This window comes from Centruroides sculpturatus, unplaced genomic scaffold (assembly GCF_000671375.1).
Source record: "Centruroides sculpturatus isolate CEXI.00-Female unplaced genomic scaffold, Cexi_2.0 scaffold36, whole genome shotgun sequence".
Classification (NCBI taxonomy): domain Eukaryota; kingdom Metazoa; phylum Arthropoda; class Arachnida; order Scorpiones; family Buthidae; genus Centruroides; species Centruroides sculpturatus.
The window spans coordinates 86,798-112,078 of record NW_019384384.1 but is presented as its reverse complement, the minus strand read 5'-3'; the positions used below and the strand labels follow the sequence as shown (position 1 = coordinate 112,078).

General features: G+C 28.8%; 2 protein-coding genes across 2 annotated transcripts in view; one reads left to right on the top strand and one right to left on the bottom strand.

Annotated features, from left to right (window-relative positions):
- LOC111617994 (zinc finger protein Gfi-1b-like) overlaps window positions 1–16,292 on the bottom strand; it is a 31,367-nt gene extending 15,075 nt beyond the window's left edge. Inside the window, exon 1 of the mRNA XM_023359401.1 lies at window positions 16,173–16,292. The gene's annotated coding sequence lies outside the window, so the exon portion shown is untranslated. The remainder of the gene's footprint in view (window positions 1–16,172) is intronic.
- LOC111617995 overlaps window positions 1–25,281 on the top strand; it is a 97,472-nt gene that overhangs the window by 50,311 nt on the left and 21,880 nt on the right. The gene's annotated exons all lie outside the window — the stretch shown is intronic.

The window sequence follows — 25,281 nt, the reverse complement described above, 5'->3', positions numbered from 1 at the left end:
TAAAGGTGACAATTCACTTTACCATAACCTACATAAATGATGTCGAGTTTCTTCGACATTAAACCTTTTACTCGTGCTGATTTTTCTACGAGAAATTTTTTCTAACATCACACTATAATAGCTTATTATAAATTTTGACATAAAATTAAATAAATATTTAACTACTTAACTACAAAATTATGCTTATAATATTTAAATCTGTATATTTCTATGTTCATGATGCAAATTTGAAGCCACGTTTAGCAAGCCAAATGAAATTGTGACTAATTTTAATTGTATAAAATTCTATTTCAGACAGTTTGTGAACACAGTAGTGCTTAATAGGAATAAATCTAATGCTTAAGAAGTGTCTCTTAAGACTCCAGAAAAATTTTATTTTTAGATTTAACTATATTAAATTCATCACGTTTATATTTAAATAAGTTATATATTTAGTTTTAAATTGAAATTTAATTTTGATTTAATTATTATATATTTTATTTTATTGTTTATGAGAATAGGAAGAGCTAATTCAGAAGCGCAAGATTTTATTTACAAACAGTCTTATAATTATGTCATAAATAGATTAAATCTGAATATATTTTCACAGAAATTAAATGATAATTTTAAAATGGCTAAGCTTATTATTTAATAAAAATACTTTTAATAAAAAGTTAAAACTTACTCATCTTTTTTCTATTCTTTATGCGAATAGAATTAAGAAAATAATAATTATGCAGTATAAATCAAGAGCTTTTATTTAATAATAAACGTTTTTTTAATAATAAATATGAGAAATCAGAAACAATTTTCTGGGGATCAATGTGAAATAAACTGAAAAACAAGACCACGTTACTGAGTAAATGACAAATGGGAGACGGGAACGTAGTCTAGCCAATGATGACAAGCGTCGTATTAATTTGGACGTTGTCATTTTGAATATAAGATAGATCGGTAATAAGTTTTACCTTATTATTTCGAGAATGTTGTAACATAAGATCTCCAAAAATGAGTCTATACTAAAACTGGTTTTTCTACAAAGAACATTTTGAAGGCAAAAATAGAAGATTATTCCGAATAATAAACAAAACATTATTGAAAAACTGTTATTTAACATACATGAAATACAATGAATATTTTTATTGTATATTTTAATTAAAAATTCTGATTATTATTATAAAAATTTTAGTAAAAAACTTAATATTTTTATGTTTTAGATAATGTCGATCGGGTAGTCAGTGAATTTGATAAAACTTCAATAAATCTATAAAATATACATAGATCATTTAAAAGATTAGACAGACTCATGCTAAGAAGAATATGCTCTGCATATGTTATATAATGTAGCTTAATGACTTGTTTTGTAAATTTATGTTCATTTTAAATTTATATTTGTACAATTTCATTCAATACTATTCTGTATTTTGCGATAAACTTTTCTAGTAATTGTTTTATTTTCATCACTGGTAATAAATAGAAGTGTTTATCAATAACGAAGCAAGGAAATTTGGCATATATGGAAAAAAGTAAAAAGATTCTTCTCATATAGAGCCTATATATAGGTTATATTAAGTCTCAAGTTATTTTGCTCGAACTATATGTAATCATTATTGATTTAATAAATATAGGTACTGTACTTTAGATCAATTTGCGCCTATGGCCGGGCCAAATTGGCCACACACTCTCGCTTTGTCGCTGGTTTTATAATAAAGTATTTATTTTTTATCACTTGAAAATTGGGTTCATTCTGTAAAATTATGCCTATATTGATATTTTTATATTATGAATATATTAGCCTATATAGCCTAACCTAACACATATTGCTGAAATAGTACAGTACATTTTACTGCAAGTTTTTCATGTGATAACTTTTATATAAATAAAAAATAGAAATAAAACAAAAAGAATAAAGTCATGCATATTGATAAATACAAATATGAATCACTTTTTCAATTGTATTTTGGATGAAATAGCACAGACGGTTTACAAGAAGATACACAATTTTATAAGGATAATATTTAAAATGTTATTTCTATACTTTTCACGTGAATTTTATGAAGCGGCTACACTTTATAGAATTTTAAAGTTAGAATTAAAACAACTTTTTGACCAAAAAGAAAAAATTAAATCTAACAAAAATAACATAGAATATAAAACAATTATTCCGAAATGTAGTTGAATTAATATACTGGGAATTGTTCATGTTATTATAATCATTAATTAATTATTATGGGATTTTCGTCAACAAGAAATACCATGCAAAAATATTCTTATCTCGGATTTTGGATAGGATGATAAAGTATAAATATCCTACTTCTCATATTTATAATAGCCTATATGGAATATAATATAAGTTATAATATGGAAAACTTTTCCCATATTATAAGTATAAATAAGAAAAACAGTATAAATAATATATCATTGTAATATAAAATACAAAGTTTCTAACACTAATAACGATCTGTTTATAATTTTTTATAATTTCCGAAGACAAAAGTAAGATTAGTTTATTTAGTCTGATTTCTATTAAATAAGTTTTAACATACTGTATTTTAAAGTTTAGAAGGATCCATTTTTTAAATTATAGCCTATTCTAAAGTTAAGATAGTGCAGCTTGTCCAAATGCAATGGGCGAAAGAGCTTTCGAGACCTAATATTAATACGTTCGTAGTTTGAAAAATATTAAACATTTATTTATCGAATAAAATAATAAAATTTAAAAAATATATAAAGTTATTCATAAACTGTTTGTACTGTTTACAGATATCATGTAGGCCTATTGCTTTTTTGTGACTTAATAAAAAAATTGGTTCTTGATACTAAAAAGTGCTGATTTAGAGCGCGATCTAATTAAAAGGTAAGATTAAGTTAAATACTTAAAGCGCCATATACACCTCTTGTAAAGTATCTAATTAGTTAAGAAAACTATTAGCATTAAATTTGTCTTAAATTGGTAAAAAAATAACTCATTACAAACAAATTAGATTTTTTTTTCTATAATCTTGTGATTATTAGTTATTGTTTAATGGTATTCTAAGTTAGGCCTATCAAATTGCCATTGAATTCGTTATAAAATCATAAATAATTTACTTAGGTTATATCCAATTTTCCTCTGATGTATTCATAAATTATTAAATTTTTCAATTGCAGCAGACTATAATCTAAAGAATTCAATAAAAAATAAATAGCTGTTATTTATTTTGAATTATTTTAAACTTTCAGAGAATCAGAATTTAAAAACATGTGATTTTTGAATCAAACACACGCATGCTATTATAATACAGAAATTTTTCTCTACTTTTCATGATTTGTTTTTAATTTCTTGTTGCTCCAATTCAGTAGGTTTATGACAGCGATGAATGCCTAAATCCTTTGAGGATGTAGCTATATCCGAATTGCCATTTATAAAAGATAAGATATATTCATCAATGAAAATATTCTCTTTGCTCTAGAGAAGGAAGAAAAATGCAACTTTGCTTGGAAATTAAACTCCTTTCAAGACGATTGTCTAAGCAATATGCGGTTGTGCAAAGTAAATATTGAGTCTAATCATGACTGAATAAATGTTCGTTTGTTTCTTTTTTCAGCATTTTTAATAGCTCCTTTTGTTCGAAGAAATCAGACTTTCCCTCAATTCAATGTAGGCTACATTAAAAAATATTTACACAGACTAGGAATATAGGTCCTGTCTCTTTTACTTTTATTGTTTATATGAAAAATTTTATTTATTCTAAAATACACGAATCAAATAAAAGTTGATTTTATAGGAGCATATGGATTTATAGTCCTTTTTTTTTAAATATCAATATCGACAAAAACCAAATTTAATCTGAAGCTTAAATATTTCAAATCTCAATTGAAAAAAAAAAAGTCATTTTTAATGTTATGGCGTACTAATTTTCATAAAAATTACAATTTAATTTAATTAATTTCTTGTATTGATAATTGTCTTTTGTTTTTTCCCTGATGATTCGAAAAAGGTCTTCAATGATTTTAAAAGCTGTTTTACAATATAATTAGAATTCATTTTAAAGAATCGTTGACGATAAGTTTTAAAGGAAAGGAATTCAATATATAAATTACAAAGATTTAAATCTGAACATTTTAGCATGGATAGTCAATTTTATTTTAAGTTTTATTGAAAGTATTAAATTTACAGATTTGATATTTAATATAAGTCAACTTAAAGCTTTTGAGTTAAAATCAATACTTTTATTAACCTAACATTTTTTTTAACTTAAAACTTCAAGTAATTAGTAATTTTTTCGAATAACATAATAATACTTGTAATTAATACAAAGCTCATTCTAGTTTTGTTGACTTAAAATAAATTGCTTTTTTTATAACACTGAAATGAATGGGATAAAAAAAACAAATGTAAAATGGTAATACATTTTATCAATACTTTTTAAAAGTTTAAAGTTTAAATCACAACATAAATTTAATAATAATAAAAATCTTATAAATTTGTCTTATATTCTACAATTACTCGAATTTAAATATATAAAAGCAGTCGTTGTGGTCTTTAAAGATTTAGTTAGATTTAACGAATGTATAAACTAAAAGAAATATTCCATAATGATTATAGAATATATTTATCTAGAATATATAATCTATATCTCATTTATTAGGTCATACACAGTCTAAGCTTTTCAGGCCTAGTGACTAATTAAGACCATCGATTAGAATTTTCTTTTGGTGATTCAATTCTTCAGTCAAGAAGGAAAATTTAATTTACACTGTTTAATATGCTGTTATGACGCGTATAATAACTTTAAAAATTTTGGATGTCTCAACTAATTTGGACCTGATGATTTTTTTCTTTTACCACGGACATTAATAAAAATAGAATAATTAACTTCAAATTTTGTATAACACTTCTTTTTAATTTAAAGTAGAGAAAAACATTCATGTAAATGTAAATATTAATGACCATTAATAATATTTATTCTCTTTAAAAGCAAAGTAAAAACGTTTAAAACAAGAACAAAATAGATCTGAATAAAATATAGACCAAAAAAATTATAAAATTCGATGGAGTCAGAAATTTTCTTTTTTGTTTCCTTCTTACATAAATGTAAAAATACGAAAAAATTTTATATTTTTCTTTCTCTTCTGTCAGAAGAGAGAAAGAAACAAAAGATAAAATATAGACTTGTTTATTCTGAGATTGAATCAAGATGGAAAATCTTAACTGAAAAATTTCATTGAATTTCATTAAAAAATACTAAATAAACAATTTAAACAATTAGTATTAGATCTTCCTTTTGAAATAAATGATAATACTGTATATCTAATTTCCTTTCATTATTAAACGTCTTTAATTAGGCCATTATTCTACTTATAAATTTTACCTGAACTATTATTATTATTATTATTATATAATCATATTCTGTACTTATATTATGAAAAAAGTTAATTTATATTTATTTATTTATTATTTAAGTATTTTTTTAAAACAATTCTTTGCGAAGTAAATAGTAGAGATTTAACCGTATAATAACTAGCAATACTTAGAAATGAAATATTCCGAACCTATGAAGCTGTAATTTAGAAAGAACTAAAATTTTATTATTGATTATTTAATTACTTTATTTTACAACACAAATATAGAATAATAATATTTAAATATTTTTATTTGAAACTGTTAAAAAAAAATAGTTTATATATGCTAAAGTTTACGATAAAATAAACGTAGGCCTAGCTGTAAGGTTATATTCTTAAAACTTCAAAGATTTGAAATTTTTGTATGTTGAATCAGTTACTTTTATATAGGTGTATTGCAAATTTTTATTTTTGAGACTAATTTTGAATGGAGTCTGTGAAATCTATTTATGGTTGTAGATTTGCTGAAACAGAAACCACAAGAAAACTATATTAACACTAGAAAAATAAAAATTTTCAAAAGCAAAACTATGTCAAAGAAATTTTTAAAAGACTTAATATAAACTAGTTGTAAAGCATTCCATAAATCACGAGATATTCATAATTTTTTGCTTGAGTGAAAAGAATTTCGTCGCTCAACCTTCAGTCCTCACAGCAAAAGGCTCCGAATGAGCAAATAAGACGTCAGGGTAACTCAAATGTAGCTTATTTATATAAGACAAATTAAGCGTGATGGAAGACATGTAACATTCAGTCGGAGCTGTCTAGCTACACATCTCGTCGAGGCCCAAGCTCTATAAGCTAACATGAATAGAACTATTCATTCGGAAAGAAGCATTGATCACAATGGAACGGGAGTTCTCCAGATTAAGGTATCAGCCGTGACGTGTATGTGGCAGATTAGAGGGCTACCAACACTTGTTGAGGCGAATGGGAATAAAGGGACAAAAATACTATAGCTCTTTATAACAGGATACGCTAAAATACTGAACCTTCTTCAGCCCATGGGTTTTTAGGCGAAGGCCCATGTACACTGCAGTACTTTCATAAACAAAATGCTTCTTAAAATTCCTGAAACCAAAAATGCCTAGGTTACGTAGCATAGAAATGAAATAGGCGAAGGTCTATCAATGGATCGCAATTTTCTTTAGTCTAGATCGTAGTTTTAAGAATAAATAAAATCGAAAGGTCGATGTGTCCGCTTTAATTAGTTTTATACTATATTGTTAATAACCGTACACTTATATACTAGTATAGTTTTTAACCGGCCTATACTCTATATTCTATTGGTTGAACCTACTAATTTCCTTTTGAGATCAGAATAGGAAAGGATAGGTTCATTTAATGAATGATATAGTTGTATCACGTGTAAGTTGTAAGGCCTATAAAAGTAAAATTAAACTTTTAGTTATTTTAATTTTTTAATCATATTTTTAATCCTATCAGTTAAAATAAATAAAATTTAAGCGATGTAATTAATTATCAGAAATATATTTCAAAAATAAATACTTTTCTAAAAGATCTTACAAAGTTTTTATCGAGAAATTTTGCTTAATTAATTTAGAACTTAGATTAAATTAAACAGTTTGAAATTACATAATTAGAATACTATTTAAAAAACCTATTCAGAAAATACGATAATAATCCAATACATGTGTTTTATAACTTTCATAAAAAAATATGCACTCAACGTTTAATGTAAAATTTAGCCCATTCATCTTGTTTCGGATTTCATTCGCAAGGAAAAGATAAATAAAATTATAATAATAATTTTGTTTTATATTTTCAGGAAGAGTGGCTTTTATATTAATTGCAAATTTTACATAGTTTTAAATTTAAGTTTTGTTCAGTCATTAAAAATAGTTGGCTAGCACATCTTTAATTTAAGGTATTTGGATGAAAAGTTGCCGAAAGGACTATATGTGCTGCAATCTTAAACGAAGAAGAGTCGATCTATAGCAAAGAGTAATTACTCTGTAATAAGTCTCTTCATTGTGCTTTACGTCTGTTATTTCTGCGGCCTTCCTTTTAAAAGAGCCACCTGCTTGGGAGAGTAGTAAACAAACGGAGATAAAGTTCTGTTTTCCACCCCACTTGATTACTGCCGGAGGAGGGACGTCAATAGAAGGGCATTGGGGGGATAAGGGTTGTCATTTCTGCTCCCGTCCATGTTTAGTCAGTTTTCCGCGCATTCAACACTCTTTATCCCTTAAATCTAGCCGATTACCCATTCCTCCTTTGATATTCCGCCCGCTGTTTGGACACACTTGGCTGCTACTGGATTACAAGGCCTCGGACTTCACCGGTCAGATTATACTAAGCTTATAAATAGATTAGTTTATACGCTCTCTAACTCTTAAATTTGTGAGATAAAATATTATAGATAAATTGTTGATTAGCTTAAATAGTTGAAGAATATTAATTATTAATTAACTTTGTTATAAATATGTTTTGTTATTTAACATATTATAACTAAAGATAAAAAGACTTTTAGCTCGAAATATAAACTATCAAGTTATTTCTGTTTAAAGAGAGAAAATCTATAAAAGTATCTTTCATATAAATGATGAAGATTACACGTTTAATATATTTTAAAATAAGATACAATGAAATATTATTATTAAACTTTAATTAAATATTAAAATTACTACTTGTATCTTAAATTTAGATCTGCCTTAAATAAACTTTATCAAATCAACATAAAATTTCAAATTATAATTTTTATAAATATAATTAATAAACCAAAAAATTAGAAAATACGAGCGTATGTAAGTAATAAAAAAAGTAATCCTTTAAATAAGTAAAATAAAACACAATATAATTAGTCAATTTAAATGATTACCTAAATTCTCGAATGCTATTTGAAGATGAAGAACACGCACATTTGGAAAGATGCTCATATAGGCTATGCCAGTTGCTAGTCCAACAGAGCACCAGTTAGAGGGGCGTGTTCGCTACTCCCTCCCAATTTGTTGTTGGTTTAAAGACGCGGTCTGTATTGAGCAAATTGCAAAGAGACAGCGCTATTATTCTTTCTGTATTTATAGTAAATATACTATATTTGTGCTTCTTACGTTATTAGTTTCAAATTTATAGATGCTTGTTACTTTAAATTATTTATAATTTAAAATAACAAGCATCTATAAATTTAATAGTAAAATTATTTTATTTATAATAAAAAACTGGAATAATTACAAACTATTAAATTTATTTGATAAAATATTTTCATCATCGTCATTTTATCGCTTATTATTATTATTATTTTTTTTTAACCTACGGAAAAATCAGATTTTTTTCTATACTAACGAACTATAAACTAAGGCCTACTAACCCGAAACACAAGAATATTTTATAAGATAACGTGACATTATCTTAATCATTATCATGTTGCCTTCAGAAAGCAATGATAAATATTAAAAATTGCATTTAGAATAGTTATTTTATACAGGATAACAATGATAGTGAAAACATATTATTACGAATCTGAGATAATATTGAAACTAATCAGACTAATACTTTTGAAAATAACAAATACGTCTGGGGGAAAAATTACTAAACAATAATTCAATAGCTTAAGTTACAGTAAAAAATGTCCAGATATGTTTTAATGATTATCATTATAAAAATATATTACTATATTTACAAAAAATTTAAGAAAAATACTGTTGGCTTATAAATCTACATTAGACTACCAATGTTCTTAATTACTTCAACTCAAATTTACGTAAAAACTAAAATAAAATATATATAACTGTCGTAAACTTATATATACAGATAATAGGCATAATGGTGCTTAATAGGCCTAAATAAAAATTGGTTCTTATAATAAAAATAACTGAAGTAATTTGCGGATGCATATGAATGTTCTTCTTAAGAGCCTTTTTCCTTTTTGCATTACTTTTAATGAAAATGTGAAAATATATTTTATAGTCTTTAAGTTTTAGTTTAGTTATTCGTTGCATTATTTTTTTTAACTTAAAAGCATAAATTTATAATAGTTTCTTAAAAGGAAAGCAATGACAATTATTAGTAGGTTTGTGAGCTTCTTTTGATCAGAAAGATTACATTTTCTGCAAAAGGCAAGCTTTTAAGCAAAACTACATTATTGCATTTGTCGGAATGTAACCTACTTTCAATGCATGAGTCTTTTACTGCGATGCAATCGGCTTTTGTATAAAAAAGACTCTCTAGTGGGGGAGGAAAGGCGGGTACAAGTTGACAATGAAGCGATTCGTCTTCTCGGATGACATCCTCATCAACGGATCGAAAGCTTTTTTCTTCCTAAAGAATGTTCTAGAAGAATTTGAAGTATTAAACTTACTTAAAGATTTAGTTTTAAATAAATTAGATTTCAATTATATCAAATGGCAAATTTTAATTTATAAGTCTGTATTTTCAATGAATTAAAAATCGTTTACATTTTGATAACGTTAAATCTAGAAAATATCGTATTATTCGGCAGATTATACAGACTGTGCTGACAATGTTTAAAATGTTATTCGAAACTTAAAGTTCTAATCTTTATATAAAGAAAGTTATTTTTGCATTGAAATAGCACTTGAAGCTTCGCTCTCTTTAGAGCTAATTTTGAATCCCTTTTCTCAAGAGCAGAATCCTGGTGTCTAAATGCGGACCAGATCAAAGAATGAAGGAAAGCACGCAGGTGTGGCAAGAAAGAAGACCGCATTCCAACGTTTTTCTCCACCCACCGTGAGTCAACAAGAGGGAGCCAAAACGCAAAATAAACGGTCGAATATTCGAGAATCGCTAGAAGTCAAGTTATATGTCGTCCCAATGGAGATAAAATCTCGGGTAGTGTGACCTGGGTCGGTTAAATTTGCTTGTAAGATAGACAGGTTGATAAGACAGTTGTGTAAAAACCGCGACATGTTCGTCGCAGCAGGTACATTTGAGGTGACCCGTTCCCATGCTTTACCCCGCTTTGCTCCCTCCCGCTGACATTCTCAGTTACTGTCCTCGGCATTCACCGCAACTCCATTCAAGTTATCGTTTGTTCCAGCTTTCACTCGGTCGTCACTCGCAGGGTGTAGAGGCACACGTGAGTTCCCCACCCACCTCCTTTCTATCAAACTAGTGGAACGATGTTTTGTCGCTTGTTACAACTCAACACGTGTTCGCTTCGCTTTTTTTTTCTCACTGAATTGTTTTCTTCCTCTCGTTTTTCACTGACCATTTTGCAAACTTCGCATCCCAATGGAATTGTGATTTATTTGAAATAGTTTTTATGATTTAAAAAAAAAATCAAAAAATAATGATAATTTTAAAATTATTCTTCGTATTTGTGAACGTTTACAAGTACGGAAGAGTAGTCTCTTAGTTATTAAGAAAAATATGCTAATTATTCATTTAAATTAAAACTCATAATGACAGTTTAAATAATAAATTCTAGCCTGCAGTTAACAAATCTGAATCGATCGATTTAATATAAAATGAACTTTATATCTGTATGAACTTCCTGTTTTTATAAACTCCAACAATATCTTACAATGGAGTTATGGAAGAAAATGTACTATACAATACGTGGAATAAAGATACTAAAACCAGTCATTGTAAATCTGATTTATCGACATTAAAATACATTATTCTTGTTTTTAATGTTACTCTATTTTAACAAAATATTCCACAACAACAACATAAAATAATACTTTTACAGCAGGAAACAGTTTAAAAACTTTACTAAAAATTATAATTGAGTTGATAAAGAAGGAAACATCCATTATGAAAGTATTAATTTAACCGTATTTATAATACTAAGAACTGGTATAAAGATGGAGTAGGAAAGTAAGAAATGTTTACAATTAAAGTAAAAATATATTAGTAAAATGGTAAGTTACGTAATAAAAAAAAATAAAAACAAATTTGTGCATTTCATTCGCACGAAACCGAAGAAAACAGATTAATTTATGAGATTCTTCTCTGATTAAAAATAAAACACAGCGTTGAAGGCAAAAGTGTAACTTATAGGCCTACATGATACATTTTAAAGTTACTATAAATAAACCAGATATTAACGACTGATCAGTGTTTTTACCTCAATTTCTAAGTGCGGTAAGAATTTATCAATCATCTTCATCATAGTAATTGTTGTTATAAAAAATTACAGATGAACTCATAAATTTAAATATTTCTAATATACAAGCAAAGACAGTAGTTTAATATTAAGATAAAAAATAAAGTATATTAAATATACTATTTTAAAAAGAGATATTAATGTAAACACAAAAAATTCTCAGTTTAATGTTAAAATTAATACATTTTATTTTGAATTACCGATTAATAATCAAATCATAATATTTCAGACTAAGTGCATTGCAATATATTTTCTTTCTATATTAATGTAATGTATTCCTAATTAGGAAAAACAGCAAAGAGCTAGAAAACTTCCCTTTTAAAGCGAATTATTTGCTTCTATGAAGCATTAAACTAATTCTAATTAACACTTGATGCAAAAAACTTTTATTCAATAAATATGGCTTCAGTTAATTATAGTTTTCGATTTTACTGTATATAGATTTACTTTTTATTTTTCTATTTGTTTTTACAATCAATTTTATTCAATATCTAAAGTTTTGAAACGAATTTATTTGTAATTTTGTGTATGATATACTCATTAAATAATAAATAGTTTTACGCGTAAAACTAATGACTATTCTAATGAAAGTTACAAAATAAATTATGGACCAATTCCGAGAACTCTAATTGATTTTGTTACATCATATTCTTACGTTATTTATAATGTAATTAACATAATTATGTACTATACACTAATCATTACTAGAATTTAACATTAAACTTATAATGTAGACTGGCCTAACGCTTGTAGTCTCATTAGTCTATCGAAGATTTTCTAGCTAGAATAGGCCTAATACTAGATAAATTATTACCTAGAATATCTCAATAGATCTATTTTTAATTATTTCTTTCAACTAAAAGTCGATGATTTCAATTATTTCTTATTTTGATCTTTCGTTTCGAAAACATTTTGATTAATATCCGATGATAAAATATAAAGGGAAAAACCTACAAAATAATAATGAGTTGTTTTTTTTTAATTTGCTTACTATTCACCTAAAGTGATATTTGTTTGAATAAACTGCTGTTTACCACAAAATTAGTCCTCAGAGCTCTTTTCGCAGATGATAAATAGGTCTATCTACGAGACTAATCCTCCTTTACAGATTATCTTGTAAGGAGATTTACAGACGTATATTTAGAGTTACTAACAGATGTGGTCACCTTTTATACTTTCTCTTTTTTCGATGACGTCTTCAAGAAATAACAACCGTAATTATATACTTTATAGAACTGAAATAGACTATTTAACATTTAGAATAAAATTGTAGCATGCACAATAATTCTGCCGTATAACATCATTTAAGTATTATTTATTATTAATTCGTATTTTTATTTCTCTGCATTGTTTAAATGCATTTATTTTGCTAGCAGGTAGGCCAATGTAGTGATTTTGAGAATTATAGAATACTTTACCGTTATTGGCAAGATCTATTTCATCACTTAGCAATGTAGACTTAGTATATATTGCTAGTGGTTAAGAGCACTAACTCAATAACCGGGACATTTCAAAACTACAAAGGGTATTGAGAGGCGGTTTGGCCCACTTCCCTCAAGTATGGTTGTCTTACACCTTGAAAAATAACCCTCTTCCATCCCTCTCTTCAGCAAATCTCTTTGTGGTATGAAAGCATTTTCACCGTCCCAGATCCCGCATCTTACTGATAATACCGTTTTGTTCTGTGCAATAACTGCTCACATCGATAGTATTTTTAGTTATGGAAGATTCCTAAAATGATTACAATTCATTTTATAATAATTATTGAATAAAATAATAAAATTTAAATAAAAATTTGTGCAGTAATACAATTTATTTAAGCTATTAATATTAAAATTACTCGCTATTTTAACTAAATTGTATATGAGATGTGCCATTTCATACTCCAATATAGCAGTTTCTAATGCTTGCAAGTCTATTTTCAATTTTTGCCAGTATAAAATTTAAACAAACACATAGCCACTATTTGATATTGGTTACTGTAACGTACAAGGATCAATTAATTATGTATGCAAGTATAAATTATGAATATTGGAATGTATTATTTTATAGAATTTCGAGATTAGATTAGTAAATATTTTGTATTTTTGATTCTCAAAATTAATTGTATTTTTAACTTAATTTATCTAGCAAGTAACTAGTTATAGATCTGCGTGGTAAATAAATTTTAGGTCTTATATGATTATTAGAAATTAGTTTTAATGTGAATATAAAATCGAAAATATAGGCTATATATAATTTTCTAAGATCAGATCGTGACCTTACTTAATTTTAATAGATTTAGTTTACATTTATCCAAATGCAAACAAGCTTGCTTTACTTCTATCCTTCAGTTATCGAATGTCGCGTAGTTCATTAACCCATGTCAAATTTGTACACTATGTACGCATATTAACTCTGGATATAGTCGTTCCCGGCAGACCCCAAAGCGCAAATACACAATCACGACCCCCAGTGGAGGGAAAACGATTGTCCCGAGTGAGTGGGGATCTTGCCCCCATCGGCTCTCCACAATAAGAGACTTGTGTCCGAACTCGCTAATTCTCTACCAATGTACTGACTGACGCCCAATTATATAGAATGTCGACCCCCTTACAGTTTTGTCCTCTTTCAATCGCTGTTTTACACTTAGTGCTCTCACACCCCAATCCGACAATAGATAGGATGTACGCATGCGTTGGGTGGACATACTTTAGGGGTGTATCATTAGCAATTGTGCTTTGAACATTAAATGAAGTGTTAATAACTATAATACCCATTATTCGTAAGCGTTAGTGGATTTAGATGTATAATCGAATTTCAAATGATCATTTTATATATATTTAAATTGATTCTATTTATACTTCTAATATACTTTATATAATTAAAGTCCAGCAATTTGTTACGCTTTTAACCTAGTATAAAATATCTCTTCAATATCAAAAGCTTAATGCGGCTTTCAAATTGTGTACGGTACATACATCATTTAATGTTTAATTGCCAGTTTTTTTTCCTAAAAACAATTGGCAAAAATACATTCTACATTATGATTTTTTAAGCTACTTTTACTTGAAGCGATAAATATCGGATTTCAGGTAAGTACGGAATGTTGACGAATAGAGAAGTGACTCCGACTAAAGCTGTAAATACGCACCTGGTTCATCGATCCACTTCCAATGTTTGTTTAGAAAGGAAAGAAGTGGCGACGTCTCATTCTCAAGAACGGGTGGCAGATGATAAGAGACAGTACAGCACTATCATTTAAGTATAAACTATGATAAATCAATGTCTTTTTGAAAGAAAAATCTAGTAACTATCACTATTGTAATTTATAAACATACTTAATATCAAGCGTTAACTTTAAAAACAGAGTCGGTTTTTGCTTTTACATTAAATTCCATTTAGTTAATTTTTTTAGAATGTATGCATATATGACAAAAAGTTTTCTTAACTGGTTACTTGTAACGATAAACTTGTAATGATGGCTGCAAGAACAGCTGAAAACGTTTGATTTTCGTAATTAAAAGTATTATCGTTTGTATTTAAAAGAACTTATTAAATAATATCAGCAAATAATGAGATATAAAATTTTTTATTAGCTTAAGAATTATATAAATGTATTTAATTGATGTGTATAAAAAATTTTGCTATATAAAACTTTGATGCAATATCTCGGATATGATTTTTAAATATTAGTTATTTGATAAAAGTATTTATACACAAACTAATTTGATTAATCCTCCAAGAACCGCAAACCCAAATTTAATGAAAAATCTTATGCAAACAGATTTAGCCCCATTATCATCACACGAAACTTTTAAAATTTTAGTACAATTTTTTAAGTTACATTTTAATCTTATTCAAAGTTAAAAAAATGAGATAAAAATCAGTTTTATGCGTTTCTTTTTTAAAAAAAAGAGTCTTAAGTTAGCAAATATGTTTATTACCGATCTATTAAATATTTTATATGCTTAATATATTTGCACTAAGAACTTAAAAGTACAGTATACGTCTGTTTCAGCATAATTTATTTTGAACTTAGGCCTATATAAATTTAAATATTATTAAAATTTTTTATCGGGTAAACCTAAACACTTTTAGTTAAAGTAGCTTAATACATTACATCCTGTTCTTTTTAATTTATATAATACCATATAAAATTTGAATGCCTTTAGTATTTTATAATAATTAAAAGAAAAATTTAAGAAAATTTTTTCCCTTAGGAATTTCCGAGGAATTAAAGATGTTTTATCTTTTAATTCCTACAAACGAAACTCTCCCGACCTATCGTTTTTAATCAGGTCACAGGCCTATAACGAAACAGTCAATTCATTTTGAATTGAAATAAACCATGCAGAAAATTACTTCGTATTCTAGAAATATTAATTAAGACAACTCGTAAATACGACTTAACACTAACGATTAACAATACAATAATCGGAAGATTTTTTTTTTAAAGCTATTGCCGAAGATCGTTTGCCCTTTGCTATTCATTACGGATAGCGAGGGGGAATAATCATGTTTTGTTTAATAATTTTGAAAAAATACAAGACTAATAATAATGTAAGAAAAGCGGGAGTTTAAAATGACAGGCACAGACGAGTGCCATTTTTGATGATGTCTAGACGGTTGTCATAGAAACGGGAAACAGTCACGTCCGAGTTCGTAATGGCGCATCTGTTGCTCTTTTTATTCCCATTAAATAGAGACTTCCCTAGCAAAAATCAGACTGACTCACCTCTTGCATGGGAACGGTCTGGCGTTTAGATGCAATTCGAAAGTTGGTCTGTCGTCCGTCTGATCGAATGCGTTCTTAATAACGCGTCGAACAGACGGAAACGGGAATAAATGATCAAGCAGACGATTGGGTGAATACCTAGACTGGCGTCTGCGGTTTACCTTCTTCTGCTGGCTCGTGACGATTCTGATTGGATGATTCCGCTGACGATCGAAATCTCACTCGCGCTTTTCCCCGTTCTAATATTTCTTTTCATTTATTAATAAATTCGTTAAGAACTATGTTTTATCACGATTGTAATCCCGCATCATCGTGTAAACCTAATTAATTCCCTCTTGCGCTTCCGCAGAGTGTTAGATAATGTTGTGATTTACTTTCCGTTTTACACTGACGGAAGTAATGACTACTGTAATTATAATCAGAATTAAAACCGGTATTAAATGCGGATTTTTATAATTTAGATAAATTATTGGAACGGGGTTTGCCCTTTAATTTAGTTAACGTTCGAACATTAGACATTAGCTGCGCAACCGGTTTAAAAATTTTAATTCTTTCTCAATGGTCGTGAATCACATTGGAACGATATTTATTATATTTTCGATTGTTTTGCGATCTTTTTTTTAGTCGAATTATGAACATTATCAGTCTATCTGATACCCCAATTCACGTGTCCGATACGCGTGAGAACGACCAATAGCAGGTTTTTTTTAATGCTTTGCGTGATTCCACAGACGTCTGCTTTAGACACTAAGCCGAGGAATGTAAACAAGTCCTCCGCGTGACAGCGGATCCACTTTAATATCCACGCATTTTCGGTCCTCGAATTTCTTTTTACGATCAATTTAAACTATCCAATGGAGAGAAAAGCAAACTCGGAAAGCTATTGGATCCGGATGCTATCACGTGATTTTAAAAGGCGCCTGCACGGGACACTTTTGGTTTCATTGGGCTCTGTAGAGAAATCCGTAGGGATGTTGGAAAACGCGAGACACACGTGGATGATTCATTAAGTATGTGGGAAAGACAAACACCAGCCGTGTTGACGTAATGATAGTGTGTCGTGTGAACGAGATTGTATACATATTATCATGCAATTGATTCAAACATAATTGGCTTATGATGTAAACACTCCTAAAAGCGTGGATAATGCACGTTCGTGCAGTTCTCATTAATGCATATAGTTCCAAATTACTTTTAGTCTACTAAAGACTCGAAAATTGATTAATTTTTAACATTATATTTCAACAAGCTTTCATATTTGTCAAAGTTTTATTGAAAATGCTTCAGTTTTATAAGTGCATAATAAAATTATTTATTTATTTATCAATACAAAAATAATTTTTGATTTTAAATCAATTTAAAATTAAGTTTACATTTCTTTTCTGATTTATAAAATGTAATCATTAAATTAATAATATAAAAACCATTAAATAATTAAACCATCCATTTTTAATGAAATTGAAATTTAAATTTTTCATGTATTTATAAATACAGAACATTGACTTTTACGGGAAAGTAGATTTATTAATGATAAATGGACCAAACCATAAATAAAAATATTTAAACACTTTTAAAAAATCAATATTTTATATAGGCCTTCTTATATATTATTTATATAAGCAGGAATAGGAGAGAAAAGCGTATCTGTAAACATTTGTATAAGCGACCTACGCGCAGATAATGATAATTAATTTATTTGTTAAAAAATTATCTTTCGTACATAAACTAATCGTTGATAAACACTATTAGATGTTTAATATTTTTCATTATTAATCTATATACTCATCCATCGTTAAATAAACACTGATTAATATTGCATATTCTCTTAATGCTTTCCATCCAACTAATGGAAAAGGTCTAACAATGTATACACTTATATAAGTCATGTTTATCTTGTTTGCCGAATAGTTTGAATAATGGAGAATAGTGTCCTTTTATTTTCTAGTTTTCATTTAGTTTTTTATATCAAAATAAACCAAAGAAACTGCGATTCCTTTTTTCTACTAAAGACAAAGAATTGTCAACGAAGACACGATGACCGCAGAATGTGAACAAAGCCAAGCGACTTGATGGACTAAGTGCACAGTCTGATCTGTCAACACGATAGCCATTAAGAGTTGGAAATCGCGATACAAACACAAGTTTCTCTCTCTTTCTTTCTAACATATCTGATAAAGGCTTGTTACAAAGTGAAGATCTTTCGTGTTTTATCTTGCTTTTCATCTCAAAAGATTAAACTGTTACTTGCTTGAAAGATGGTCGACCAAGATGAAAATGAATAATATATTACAGAAATTTATCTAAAAAAATAATTTATAAATACATTTTTATTATGTATATTTAAAGATGAAATTATTTTTATGAAAATTCATTTCTTTTTTAAATTTAACAATAGGATTTTTTTAATTAGGTGACGAAATACAGATGGTTTACTAAATGTTTTGTTGTTTCAAGATCTACTCGTACATTTTCATTTCATATTATAAACATAGACTTGATCAGCAAAACTTTCATTTAGTTAAATGTATTTTGAGTAAATCATGCGATTTCAGATTATTTTCAAATTTTGTTTCAAAATTATTATTAAATTATAATGTCTAAGTATTCATAAAAATGAATTATCTTGAATTTTATTTGTGAATATTGAATATAAATTACTTTACTTTAACGGAAAATAGCTTTTCCTGTATAGCTTCGTAATGCGAAGGTAAAGACACAATTGCGATTTACTTTTGTATAGTTATAATTCGCTTAGCAAATAATTAAATTACAAAAGAAGTATTGTACATAACGATAACTATATTTTAATGATATATCAATATAATTATAATAAATAATGCTTTCTACACTACTTATTAAGATTTTAAATTTTATCATTAAGCCTACATAAAATGTATTTAATACTTGAAGTAAAGTTGACTTGTGCAGTTGATAAATCCTAAAGAATTTTTAAACACATTATTTAAGATTTAAATAATTAAATTATCGATAGATCTAAATGCAATGAGCCGCAATAGAATAATTTATCAAAAAAACTATTTCTTATAAAACACATAAAGAAAGAAACATTATTTGTGAATTATGCATAAATCAATGTATCCTTATAATCAATCCTCTCTGAATGAATAAGAGAAGCTTGATAGGATTTGTGGTCACGTCACTCAAGGCGACTTCCCAGATCAACAGTTCTTTATTAAATGACACGCTGCATCCAACCATATAATTCGCTTACCGCCCATCGCTTCTCTTCTTCAGATAACGAGATGAACGATCCAGAGCAGCTTCATTATTCTTTATGATCCTGTTAGAAACGGGGATTAGAGTTTAACTTTAGTTGTCGGATTCTTCTTTCCGAGTGATTATCTGCAGATATGATCTGTTCGGGTCGCTGAAAGAAGTCGAATTGATGTGATTGGGAAACGCCCCTCTCCACCTCTGTCCCTCCTCTTGCTTCTAGAAATCACCAACTGACTCTGGTGGGTGTCTTCTTTGCTCGTGTCGAAATCCAATTTTGTCTCCCTCTTTCTTGAATTGAACCTCTAAATTGAGTCTCTACTTTTTGTCTATCTTGCTTATTTATAAAAGGCCCACACAACTTCAGATTCTATAACAGCCTACACTCGAATATTTTTTGAAATTTATTAAATTTCCTATAAATTTCTATGTATAAAATAGTAATAACGAGAAAGTAGATATGTTTATATAACATTTTAATTGAAATATTAACATCATTTTTGATGAAAATATCAAGAAGCTCCTTTAAAAATCAGAATGATAGATATACATTTTAATTTCCTATTAATAGAACTATGGAAGTTATTTTAAATGATTGAATTCTACAGGCTTTATAAGAAAAGAACAAATTTTTTTTATTAATAGACATTGTTGAATAAGATACGCTCTTCACGTGGTGGTCTTTATCCAGTTTACAAAAAGGTAGATGCTCAGTCCTATCAAAATCATCTGTATAAAGATGACACATCTAATCCACATCCTATAGATTTAATAGGACGGCTTTTAATATTTACAGAACACATTTTGTTTCGTCATATGATCGACATTCTCTTTGAAAGATCAATCCGGTGTTATTGTCGAGGGAAGAAACTTGGACTGTATGACCCAACAGCGGGGGAAAAGGGCCCCATTGTTCCTCATCGTAACGCCATCTGTTCTTCTTGCACAAGGATTAGACACACTTGTCAACACCAGGTGGCGTAGTGTCGGAAGTGAGGGCGGGGGGACCCACTAGGCCGCGGGTGGTCCCTCGTGTTGACACGAGGGCGGTCAACCTCTTTCCTCCATCCCCAGCCTCATCCGATAGCCAATTGAGGATTGGATTATTGATTTCTAACCTCATCCCTGATAGGATTTACATTTAGAGGATCGAATTAATCCTAAGCTATCTCATGGGATTACTTCAACTCGTTTTCCATCCGTTTAAAAACGTAAAATGTGTCGTCTCAGACATTAATATTCGTTTCGAAAAAGTAAAATAAAATACTTTTTAAAAAATGGATGGTTTAACACCAATCAAATGGCTTATTTTAAAAAGAAACTCAAGAAAAGTTATATTCAATTATTGTAAAGTCTTAGAAAATATAATTAATAGAAATTTGCCGAAAAGATTTTTAAATAATCGAAGTAAAACATCAAATAGCGATTAAAGGACATAGGCCTATATATTTTTAAAAGCATTAAAAAAGACAAAATGCATAATAAAATTTGATCACCTGAGGAAATATTTAGTTTTTATACGTAACAAACAAAACAAATGAATATTTATTAACTGTATATTCAACAAAAAAAAATGTATTTTAGGAAGCGTATATTTAATTAAGTCATGCTAATTATAATTTACGAAACAAACTAGATTGATATAACACTAACTTCTAGTTAAAATATTCTACTGAGTTAATCTCATTGGTAATTGATTTTTATCTCTTTTATTTTCAAAAATAATTTAATTTAGAATCAAAAGCTATTTCTTTTTATAATTTAAGATTTTATTTAATTTTCTTTATTATTTTAATCTTTACAAACGATAAATTTCTTTTTTGTTGTTGAATTACGTTTGAAGTGTAGTGAAATCACTCGTATTCAAGATTTTGTAAATATGTCCTGAAAAGTTTTATAATTATCTTATGATATATAATAAATAGAAACGTGTTTGTGTGTCATCGAGCTCAAATTTCGATGAAATTATTTAATATCTTATTTAAACTGTTTCTATTTACATTTGAACCAAAAAAAAAAAAAAATTAAGTGTCTACTTAATTCCCATTTTTCAGTTTGAATTTGCTTCATTTTATAGAATTTAAAATTTATAATCGATTTAACATACGTTAGGAGAGATTTCAATAGATATTTTCGAAATTATCTTTCCTTTTGAAAAATTTCTAAACATAAATTAAAAAATGTTCTTGTTATTGAGGTCTGGCCATTAAAAAAACCTGCTTATGTTTGTAGTATGGTAGCATTCATTGCGTGACATCCCGAGCGGAGACAGAAAAGTATCATAAGGATTCAGAGACTTCTTACTTCTCCATCAACTGGAACTGATAAGTCAGATCGCGCTTGCCCATCATTTCCACTTGTCATGTCACTTCCTCGGCCACTTCTGCTTTCTCTGCCTAGTCTCACGTACGGGCGAGATGATACCAATAGATAGACAGTAGGTGCACCAACCATCTCAACACGCTAATCACGCTCAGAACGTGACGGTAGGAGCCATCTCCGTGACTAATGAGAAGATAAAACGGTTTGAAGTGGTTCCACTTGACGCTGAACTCCAACTGTAGTCTCTCTTTCTCTTGTGTCTCAGGACGTTTGTTATTAACCCATATTTCAAGATAACTTCTCTAAAAATCCATTGATTGAGTTGTTTAGAAATTTTTTTTGTTTGAATTTCAGTTACAAAGTTTAGATTGGAGTGGAGCGAATTGCTTCGAATATAAGCTTACAAGTTAGTCTTAAAAGTAGAACAAATGTAGAATTGTTTAATATAACTTAAGAATAGAATTAATATAATATTTTTAACTTTATTTCTTAATTAACCTCTTGGAATTTTTCTCGCAAGTAGGAATGTCCGCAACATATCAACAACGGAACAAAGTGGAAGAGCTAATTTGCATATCAGTATTTTAAAGAGACCCAATATTTATATTTGTCAAACATAACTACGCGACAAAAGCTAGATTTCAAACATACCCAAATCAAACTATAGTAGCCAATATCTCATTCTGAATTTAAGCATACAAGGAACGTTATCCCCAGATGGATTGGTTTTCCTATTAAACACAAGCTTATAAGGAAAAGACACTTCTTCAGGCGATCGATCTTAGGATAATTTGTAAAATGCACTAATATTCATTAATAGTAATTTAATTAAAATATTAGCTAATCTCGTGTCGTAGCCCAATTTATATATATAATGTATGTAACCGATGGATTTGGGTGAGCTCTAGAATATCTCTAGTCCCTCCCAAACCTAGTGAAGCGCTGAATACGAAATGAGATAGGAGGAGGTGTGATCTATCCGACTGCATCCGCATCATTAACACCTATCCCGCAGGGAAGGCAGACAATACCAGCTTCTGTAGAAGGTGGGGTAATTGCCGAAACTTCCTGGTAGTGACAGCAACTTCTCCCTAGGCGGCGACACTTCCGCCGCCTTGGAAAGGGAGCTGAAAGAAAAAAGAAAGACAATTTGATGTGAGGTAGCTAACGATTCTCAGTCTCCATATTGTCTGCAGGGTGTCGCAACGATTGGCTTTTGACAACTTGCATCGTTAGCTCTACACCTCGACACATGGTTCTTGTTGGCTTAATGGGGAGAAGCCGACGGCATTTCAACGCGCTTATTCCGTCTAATTTGTTGTTAATGACGTAGTTTCGGCTTGGTCAAACTCTTTGATGATTGTCTTAAAGTTGTTCAATCTAACAATGTGTTGGCGATCAATTTACAAGTTTTGATGAACGTGTACAGAATTACGATAATATCCGAACTCTTCTAAATTTGCTCTTTGAAATACTTAGGCTCTTATAAGAATACTTCATTAGTTTTTTTTTAAAATAAACAACCAATTGATTTATAAAAATCTTTCTAATCAAAGTAAATATAATTTTTTCTTCCTGTTGTTAGTAAAATGTTTTTAAACTAAAAATTAGAAAAATAATTATAATGAGTTTTAAATCGATATCCTTAAAAACTATTAAAAATATATTTTTTTCTTTTTTACATTTTTTAATTTTTTATCAGAAACTAATCAAATTCAATATAATGATAGCATTTAATTAAAAAAAAGTTATGTTAAAGTAAAATCTTATATAGTAAAACCTGTGTACTGTACACCGGAATTGTTTTTCCATTTAGACAGGATTCCGTTTTATCCAGCTTCCATTTTTAGACAGGTTTCACTGAAGATGAATTAGAATTCACATCAATGAGCATCTTCATCTTTTAAATCTTCTCTCTTTTATTTCTCCTACCTCTACTGTTAAAATTTGTCAAAATTTCAACACAAAATCGAGATATCTACAAGAAAATACAGTCGACCCCCCTATAATTACGGTCCCTATAATTACGATTCCTATAAAACTACGAAAAAATATACGTATTTTGGAAATGTTGAGTCGGATTAGTGTAGAATCGATTAATTTTATGGAAGAAAACCTTTCAATCAGCCGTAGTCCGTAAACTTGACACGTGTCGGACTGTGATTGGGACGACTTGTAAGAAATCGGATTCCTAATAAATCGGAACGTATCTATATCTTATAGGGGGGTCGACTGTATAAAAAAAAAACACGAATCTTTTAAAACTTTCTATTAACACAATTTTCTCTTAAATATGTTTAACTTTTAAATCGAGATCAAATTTAGATAAAAATATATTTGCGTATACATTTGTAGCCTTATTTACAGTTTTTTAGCTTAAAATAATTCCGAGAATCGTTTTAGTCACGAATTCCGATTGAAAGTCGTGAATCCTTCCAACCGATACAGTCACGAACGTCACAAAACGCGACAGAAACCGGATACGTTTAACGGCCGTAATGGCACCTATCAGTCGATAAACAATAAGTTAAATTACCCATTAAACAGAAAAGATGTTTCTTAATTTATTTTCACGCTTTCTCGCATTTTAATCGGATTTTTCTACTGTAATAATTAGATTAAAATTCAACCTCCTTTATACAATTTTTTTTTTTTGTTCTTGTTTTAAATACACGACCTTAAGATTTGAATCGAAAGCCAGTGGTGCCATCTAGTTACAAAGACTTTAATATTATTCAATGCCGGATTTCAAATCATTGTTAGGGCCGCACCGGTTTGGCAATGTTAATATGAAATATTTTACAATATGGAGAATGTCTGGTTACACGGACGCCTACGGAGATTCCCAAAGATGGGATAAACGCGCATGCCCAATAGCCGTTTCCCGCTCCCCGTCTTATTGTCGTATGGTCCATTGCAACCGCTCCCCTGCACGTGCGGGACCCGCCTCCTCGATTACCCACAGTTCTATTCTCTAGGGCCGGGGACCCGCTCGGTTAGGGGCACATACGTTTCGATGCCTATCCGCAGGTGGGGCTGGAAACGCAGCATCGCCTATGTTACCGGAATTTCTTCTTTTTCGTCATCAAATGAAGCGGGAACGTCATTTCCACTAGTCGAATGGAATTTTTTTTAAAAATATAAAGCTCCAAAAATAAACAATATCTATATTTAAATTCCTTATTAAATCTTATCATCAGAATCATTTATGCAATATTTGAGTCTTTAATAATGGTTTTTTTCCCTCCCCTTTGTTTAAAGTTTAAAAAAAATAATAGCAATAGAATTTTATAGCCTGAATGCAAATTTAATACAGTGTAATAATAATTGACAAACATTTATTGAAATTAAAACAGTAAAATTTAAAGTAAACTAACATATTTAACTCGAAAACTTTAAAGCCTTCTATTATTAAAAAAAAAAAGTTTCTATTTAAAAATAATATAAAAAAACTTTCATTTCTCTGCCAGGAAATTTAAAGGAGGAATTCGAAAGAAATTTCTCATCTTCATTGGATTGAAAACGACGAATTCAACTCCATTATAATTCTATT